The 8683-nt window shown below is 54.8% G+C and overlaps 1 long non-coding RNA gene across 1 annotated transcript; it reads left to right on the top strand.

The window, feature by feature from the left end:
* Positions 1–696: 696 nt before the first annotated feature.
* Positions 697–6905, top strand: LOC113916507. Its single transcript, XR_003517961.2, has 3 exons — positions 697–833; positions 5387–5664; positions 6010–6905. It is a non-coding gene; the product is annotated as an uncharacterized LOC113916507 (long non-coding RNA).
* Positions 6906–8683: the final 1778 nt, after the last annotated feature.

The following is an 8683-nucleotide window of genomic DNA, read 5'->3' as shown; positions in this document are numbered from 1 at the left end:
CCTGCGGCCGGCCGGCGCACAAAGGCTGGCCCCGGGAAGCCTGGGCAGTTTTGCCTCAACAGGTTGGAGATGCAACGAGGGCGCTCGGCGCTGCACGGTCCGCCCGGAGACCTGCCAGGGCCCGCGCGCGGTCACTCCCGGGCCCGGAGGCGCGACCCACTGCGGCCATTCAGGCGCTGGGAGGGACGAGCCCCGTGACGCAGACACAGGCCCTGAGGGCCGGCGGCTGATGACCTGCGTCTCCGGAGCCCCTGCGCGTGGAACGGCGCCCGTCACCACCACAGCCCCGGCCCCTCGTTGGCCCTCCGCCGGCAGCGCGGTCCGCCAAGCGCGCCAACTTCCCCGCCGAGTCGCCGAAGTTTGGTCACAACGCGAGGGGCTCAGGAAGTGGACGGTCCCCACTACCCCTCGGCCCAGCCGGGTCTCCGACCCAGCGGCGCGCCGCGATGGCGCGAAGCCTCGCAGCCTAAGAATGAATGGCCAGCGCGGGACACTCGGGACACACGGCCTCGGCCCGACCCCGTCCCCCTCCGCTCGCCCCTCGCCGGCCACCTGCGCGCGTGGGCAGAGCCGGGCAGCCTCCCGGGACCGAAGCCGAGATGCGCTGGGGTTAAGGCCGCCGCCGCCTGGACCGGCCGGAGACCCGCACCACGCCTGGCTGGCAGGGGGCCGGCCTGGCGAGCCAACCTTCGCGTCCCCGCCGGGTCTTACCTGGCTCCGCGGAGGCCACGCGGACTCCGAGCAGCAGGACCACCGGGGCGAGAACGTCTAGGAGGCTCCGCGGCCGCGGCCGCAGCCAGGGCCACCTGCGGGCGACAGGCCACAGGCCACAGGTTAGAGCGCCGCGCGCGTCCACCGCCCGCCCGTGCGACACGCTGCCCCCTCCCGCCCCGCACCTCGGCGCCATGCTCGGCGGGCCCGACCGTCCGCGCCGCGGATGCTGCGCGCTCCGCAGCGATGCGCCCTCGGCCAGCCTTGCTCCGGCCGCCGGGTCGGGCAGGGGCGGGGCGGGGCGGGGCGCCGGGGGCGCAGGCACTGGCAGCGGCGGGGCGGGGCGCGGGGGCGGGGCGCAGGGACGGGCCAGGACGAGGCGGGGACCGAGCGGGGCGGGGCCAAGGGTGGCCGGGGGCCACGGGACGGGCAGGGGAGGAGCGGAGACCCGGCGGGGCGGGGCCGGGGGAGGCCGGGGGAGGCCGGGGGCGCCTGGGGGTGGGGGGGGGGCGAGGGAGTACGCGCGGACGAACAGGGTGCGGAATGGGATGCAAGCCCGGAACCGTGTGACCCACCTCTCCCCCGGGTCCTGGCTCTTTCTCCCCGCTCCCGCCCTCTGGCCCCTGCGCTCGTGGCCTGCCCGCGTCCCCGCCCCCGCTCCCGAGGGAGCTGCCTCCCGCCTCTGGCCCAGGCTGCACGTGGGGTCCCGGCCTCGAAACCCGGCAAGGTCCGAGGCTACTCAACGTGTCCAGCAGGAGTTTCTTCGGGGAGGCGGGCAATTTGAACAAAACCGTTTCTTGCTGGGGACAGCGGATGGAGGAGGAGGAAGCTGAGCTCCTCCTGCCCAGCCTCGTGGGCGCAGTGGCCGCGTCGTGGCGGCCCCCCAGCCTCGCGGCCTCCCCGGGCGCGGGCCCAGGACAGTAGCGCTCCCCGAGCCCCACTGCGCCCTCCAACCTGTGGGGACCTGCCCCCACTTTACAGAGGGACGTGAGGGGTCAGGGAGGGGCAGTGAGACGGCCACCCCGCTCCGCCCCGGTGCACTCCTGCCCCCAGGAACTGGCCTAGAGCGCCTCTTTTCCCGCCTGGGGTCCAGCTGCCCCTCACCAGAGCCTTCCCGGGCTCCCTCCCGGAGTTGTGTCTTCTGCCCCTCCGGCCACTTCCTCAGGCCAGAGCTCCAGAACCCCGCCAGACTGCAGGCCTCCAGCCCCCTCCGGCAGGCTACTGTGCCCATGGGGTCCTGCGCTCAGAGCCTCCCAAGGCCCCAGCACTCAACCGGAGTTCCTCATATCCGACTTCCCAAAGTAAACTGGCATTTCCCTGGACCCGGTTCTCCCAGTTTGCAGAAAACAGAGCCCCCAGCGCCACTGCCTTTGGCTTAGTAACTTTTAGCTATAAGTTCTGGATTCACCCTCCTCCATCCCTACTGGGTCCTCTCCAGGTTGAGTGAAAAGGAGCACAGATGGTCCATAGCAAGGACAGGAATCAGTTAGAGGGTTGTGACTCACTTTTTTAAACATGAAAGAGAACAGCATAGACGAGAAATGATTAGCACACACTGTTTTACAAAATTTTTGTTTCATGTGTGGACAGAGAGGTGGACTGGGGGTCTACCCAGGGCGTGTGTCTGTGTCTGATGGGCACTGGTGCAGTGGGGGGTGTGTGTGTGTGTTGGTGTGTGCATGTGTGCCTGTGTGTGCATGGTATGTTCATGCTTGTGGTGGGCATAAGCATGTCTGGGTCCCAATGGCATCGCCTCCTGTGGCTCAGTCCATCTGTCAATCTACCCGTCCACCCTTCCTTCGGTCTGTGGGTCAGAAGGCCCGCTCCAGGGCAGGCTCTGAAGGGTAGCCTCTTACCTCTTCCAGGCCACCTGCCCTACAGGCTGGGCCTGCTTCCACCTAGCCCAACTCATTCTTTTTTTTTTTTTTAATTTACTTAAATTCAATTAATTAACATAGAGTGTATTAGTAGTTTCAGAGGTAGAGGTCAGTGATTCATCAGTTGCATACAACACCCAGTGCTCACTACATCACGTGCCCTCCCTAATGCCCGTCACCCGGTTACCCCATCCCCCTCCCCCCTCCCCTCCAGCAACCCTCAGTTTGTTTCCTGTGATTAAGAGTCTTTCATGGTTTGTCTGCCTCTCTGATTTCATCTTGTTTTGTTTTTCCCTCCCTTCCTCTATGCTCCTCTGTTTTGTTTCTTAAATTCCACATATAAGTGAGATCATACAATAATTGTCTTTCTCTGACTGACTTATTTCACTCAGCATAATACCCTCTAGTTCCATCCACATCGTTGTAAATGGTGAGATTTCATCCTTTCTGATGGCTGAGTAATATTCCACTGTATATATGGACCACATCTTCTTTATCCATTCATCTGTCGAGGACATCTGGGCTCCTTCCACAGTTTGGCTATTGTGGACATTGCCGCTATAAACATTGGGGTACACGTACCCCTTCGGATCCCTACATTTGTATCTTTGGGGTAAATACCCAGTAGTGCAATTGCTGGGTCATAGGGTAGCTCTATTTTCAACTGTTTGAGGAACCTCCATACTGTTTTCCAGAGTGGCTGCACCAGCTTGCATTCCCACCGACAGTGTAGGAGGGTTCCCCTTTCTCCGCATCCTCACAACATCTGTCGTTCCCTGACTTGTTCATTTTAGCCATTCTGACGGCAAAATGTGAGATGGAATCTCATTGTGGTGTTAATCTGTATTTCCTGGATGATGAGTGATCAGCCCAACTCATTCTTACATCTTCAAATCAGAAGACCTGCCTCTGCAGGTGTGACTGATGCTGGCCCTGGGGCCTTCTGTGGCTCTGGGGAGGGTGGCTGGAACAGTGGGGCTGGTGCTGGGGCCCTGCCCTGCTCCTGTGGCTTGGGGTTCCTCTCTCCTCTCCTCACTTCTCTTCCCCTCTCCCCTCCTCCCCTTCCCTCCTCTCCCCTTCCCCTCTTCTCCTCTCCTCTCCTCTCCTGGGCTCACCTCCTCTGGTTGGAAACCCCGAGGCAGGGATGAACCCACCTTTGCAGGCTTTGGGGAGAAGACCAGCTTCAAAGGACATTCTGTGGAATGAAAAGTGCTATCAACAGCAAAAAATTACAAAAATAAGCCTTTCTACTCTGAAACACTTATGATGGCCCGACTCATAGCTGTAAAAACATATTCTGCACTCTTTTTTTTTCTCACTTACTGTGTTACCACAGGGTCATTGCTCTGCCGTTCCCATGGCATTCACATCTTTTTCCTATTAGTTTTTCCCCTTTGTTTATAAGCAAAATGTGATCATTGTAAAAAGAAAATACTGACAGGCACACAGAAAAGACCCCAAATTTCATTCAGCTAACACTGTGCTGGGGGTCTTTCCACCCTCGTCCACAAAGACCCCTATTCGGTGGGAACTGTGCTCAGCTCCCAGGTGGGCCAACACAAATCAACTCATCCCGAAGAAGTGTCAGGTGCAGGGGAGGCCTGGGGTCAGTGGGAGCTCCCAAGTGGGCTGAGGAGCAGGCAGCCGGGGGGCAGATGGTGGGGGCGTCCAGAGCGAAGGCCCCGGAGAGAGGGCCATCCCCATGTGTGCACGGGGAGGTCCTTGGACACTTGGCACGTTTGTGGGGTGAGTGGGAGGGTGGTCGTGGAGCTTAGCAGAGAACTTGTGGAACGGGCTGACCTCTGGGCTCCACTGGCTTTCTCTCTGTTGCTTGCATCATTTTTGCATCTCCTTCCTCTGCTGCCGGTTCTACCTTTCCTTCCACAGGTTAGATGACAGAAATGACAGCAAAGGGCTGTGTTTGTCCCCAGCTCGTCCCGGGAAAGGTGAGGAGGGTCCAGCAGTGATCGGCGGAGCACTGGCCCCATCCTTGACTGACAATCCCACCCATGGCTAGAAACGGGCTCTAGGTCCGCTCACGCGCAACGCTGGGATTGTTTTTGTTTGTATGTTGGTTTTTGTTTTAAACTGATGCAGAGTTTTCAAAAACCGCAGAGGGTTCTTTCAAGCCCAGTGCCTGTGCGGGGGTCCTTCCTGCTCCACGGGCAGGCAGGTCCGGGGCTGGAGACTGTGGGTGTGTGCAGGGAGAGAGACAGGGTAGACAGGGAGGGGGCCATGGGGCCGGGGGAGCCGAGCAAGGCCAGGGACATGGAAAGAGCAGGACACCGGACCTCTACACAGCCTGTCCCTTCTCCCTACATCCGGATGCATCCTGTGCTTGCCTTGTGCAGAGAAAGTAGCTTTTCATCAGGAAGGGAAGAAGCTGTGTGTTGGCAGAGCAGGCTGCAAAATGCAGAAGGTGTGTCTAGTTCAGGGCCAAGTCATACACTTCAGTTCCCTGGCCCTAATCACAGGGTCCGCCCCGGATCTGAGAAGCAGCCGGTCCGCTCACAATCAGGCTGGGCCGACGAATGGCAGGGGCCCATCCAAGACCCTACACGCCGGCCTCCCTTGGACTCCGCAACTCCCCCGCCTGGCACTTGGCTCCACAGCCCTTGTCACCATATCAGTGCCGGTTTGTGTTTCTTGGTCTTCGTGCTTGCTGCCAACACAGCCAGCGCCCTACCTGGTGCTGAGCACCAGGCAGGCCTCACCATTCTCCGTTTATACCTGCTGCTCCTGGGGGGATGCCCGCCAAGCGAAAGACCAGAGGAGCCAACAGCCTTTCGCACCTGCAGGTCTCCAGCCCTCCCGCTCAGCCTGGCCCAGGAATGGTGGCTTCGCTGGCCTTGAGCCTCTGACCGGCTGAAAACCCTGGGCAGGCGGGCACGTAGCGGACGGAGCCAGCGTTCATGGGGGATTTCTCCTAGCAGAATTTGGGAATGGCGAGTGAATGATGAGACATCCACCAAATGCAATATTATGCCCCCTGAAGAAATCTAGCGACATAAGAAGGGCTCCCGCGGAGATGCTTTGTCCAGCACCACCCAGACAGCGCACTCCGGTGGCAGCAAAGGTGCGCGTGCGCGAGGGGAGGAGCCCAGCCGCTGGTCCAGATGGGCTCCGAGCGCTGGAATTACAGACCTTTAGGCTGTTCTCTGTTCTTTTCCACATCGCCAAAGGTTCATACAATAAACATTTATATTCATTTTAGAGTGGGCCATTTCCTCATTTCACTGGTGCAAGGAAATGTCTCAGCTCATGTTGAGTCATTGGAGGGGAAGGGAGGGGTCCCCGAACTCTCAAGTGCATCATCTAACAACCTGGAACGTTCTAGTTTCCAGGACCGCCTTATCCCCGTAGAGACTGCACTGGGGTGCACCCGTATGAAGGGAAACACACCACCCTTTGTATTTTGCAGGTGCTGCCAGCGCACACGGCTGGGAGGAAGGAGTCCAGGTGATTCCCGTTTCCTGCCAGCCTGGCAGCCTTCCACCACAAACAACACAGCCCCATCCCCTTTCCTTCCTTGATAAATGGACAGCCACGCAAAGCCCCCCTCCGGCAAATTAACTTCAGAGCGTTGCCCCCACGCCACTCCTGCTCATCCCCTGAGATAAGCCAGGATGACTGCTCAGTGCAAAACAATCCCAGCTATGCATACAGCCTGCGCAGCCCCACACACCTCAGGATCAAAGCTAACACATTTCCAACCGTATTCCAGCCCACCCAACGATGGGCGGTGCCCTTTGCCTGCCATGCCCATCCCCACCCTCCCCGTCTACACTGCTTCATGCTCAGGTCCATGCAGACCAGCAGCCTGGCAGCCCCCAGCACGACACCCAACTCCATCTGTCTGCAGAGCCCCCATTGCTACCTAAGTTCCTGTCCCTTCATTTGCTCATTTTTCCAGGTATTTGCTTATCCCTTCCCCCTTCCATCCAGGAGAGTTCAGGCCCCTAAAGGACAGCCCCTTTGCTTTGTTCACAACTAAGAATAACAGAAGGAAGGGGGGAAGGAGCAAATGCAGACATGTTAAAGCTAAGGCGGGCGTTTCAAATTGTTCCTTGCCAGGAACCCCAGTGGAAACCTTCCGGGCAGGACTGGTCTGCCCCTTTGACAACCTCTACCTTCCTTTACCAGTCACCTTATGTTCAAGTCATTTGTGCACACCTCCCTGCTCACTCTCACCCCCAAAATATGAGCCATTTGAACATAGAAAACTAACATGTGCTCTAACTCATTATAAAAATCCCCAAACACTACTGATAAAGCTCAAGTCCCGCTTGATCTGCCTTTTCATCTCAGTCTCCTGACAAGATAGTCCTTGTTATTATGCTTCTGCTGGATATTTTAAAATGCACTTTCTGGATGTGTGTTACTCTAGAAATGTAGAAATGTAAAAAGTTGTTTTATTAAAATCTTAGAACATACATGAGATAATACTCATGGTTCTAAATACTTGCTTTATTAACACAATGTATATTGTAGTTTTTCTCTTGTCAGTATATATGAATGTATTTCATTGATTGCACACATAGTCCATGGTATGAAAATAGCATACTTGGTGGTCCCACCGTTAGTTGTTTTGAATTCTTTGCTTAAAATAATATACTGCCTTGAAAATAGATGGAAAGCATGACAAAGAATGAAACAGAAGAGCCAGATGTGGAAAGCACAGTAAAAGGTGAAAAATGGTTAGACGGGCTCCTTGGTGAGCTCACCTTAGCTGAGGAGAACACCAGGAATCTGACAACAGCTCTACAGAAACCTCCACGTTGAGACACAAAGAGAAGACAGAATGCTATGGAAGAGAGAGCTGTGCATTTGGGAGCAGAAAAAACTCTTTGAAGAGAAATGGCTGAAACTTTTCCAAAATTAACGACAGGCACCAAACCATAGATCAAAGCTCAGAGAACATGCATCAGGATAAATGCTCAAAAAAGAAAAAAGTAAAACAAACAAACAAACCAACAAAACAAAACAAAAATTCCATATACATGACATATTCAAACTGCTGGGGAAAAAGACAGAAAAAAATCTCTGAGGCAACCAGAGTACAAACATAGAAACATTATGTACAGAGAGGCAAAGATAAGAATTATGGCATAATTCGAGGCCCCTGGGTGGCTCGGTCGTTGAGCATCTGCCTTCGGCTCAGGTCATGATCCCAGGGTCCTGAGAGCCCCGCATGGGGCTCCCTGCTCCGCGGGAGGCCTGCTTCTCCCTCCCCCACTCCCCCTGCTTGTGTTCCCTCTCTCGCTGTGTCTCCCTCTGTTAAATGAATAAATAAAAATCTTAAAAAAACAATTATGGCATAATTCTCTTCAGAAACTGTGTAAATTGGATGACAATAGCCCTGAAAGAAACAAAAAGTGTTGATTCAATATTCTGTACCAGTAAAAATATATGTTAAAAATTAAGGATAAAAAAATACTATCTCAGACAAATGAGAACTGTGGAAATGTATTGCTGGCAAACATTCTGTAAGAAATGACAACCGACATTCATCAATCAGAAAGAATGGTATCAGTCCCCCAACTGGACCTTCACGATGAAAGGAGGAGCACCAGAAATGGAAGAAATGAAGATAAGATAAACTTTTTCTCCCTTTGTTTTTAATTGCTATAAATGATAGCTGCTATCTACAGGAAATACAGTGACCACGTATTGTGTTGAGGGCATACATAAAAATGAAATGTATAATAATATTATGAAGGATGGGAGGAAGGGATTGGAAGAATATTGTTATAAGCTCCCTACACTACATATGAGGTAGTCTAATTCTATTTGAAGGTAATTAAATTACTTAGAGTAATTTAAGTAATTTAAGATTTATATTATAAACTCTAGGGCAAACACTAAAAAATTCTTAAAGCAGTATAAGTAATAAATCAAGAGGACATAAAACAAAATGATTTTTAAAACTGCTCAATTGGGGCGCCTGGGTGGCTCAGTTTGTTAAGTGTCTGCCTTTGGCTCAGGTCATGATCCTGAGGGTCCTGGTATTGAGCCCCAAGTCGGGGTCCCTGCTCAGTGGGGAGCTTGCTTCTCCCTCTCCCTCTGCCACTCCCCCTGCTCGTGCTCTCTCTTTC

The sequence above is a fragment of the Zalophus californianus genome, chromosome 1 (genome assembly GCF_009762305.2).
Source record: "Zalophus californianus isolate mZalCal1 chromosome 1, mZalCal1.pri.v2, whole genome shotgun sequence".
Classification (NCBI taxonomy): domain Eukaryota; kingdom Metazoa; phylum Chordata; class Mammalia; order Carnivora; family Otariidae; genus Zalophus; species Zalophus californianus.
The sequence above is the reverse complement of the archived record's forward strand: the minus strand, read 5'-3'. Positions and strand labels throughout refer to the sequence as shown.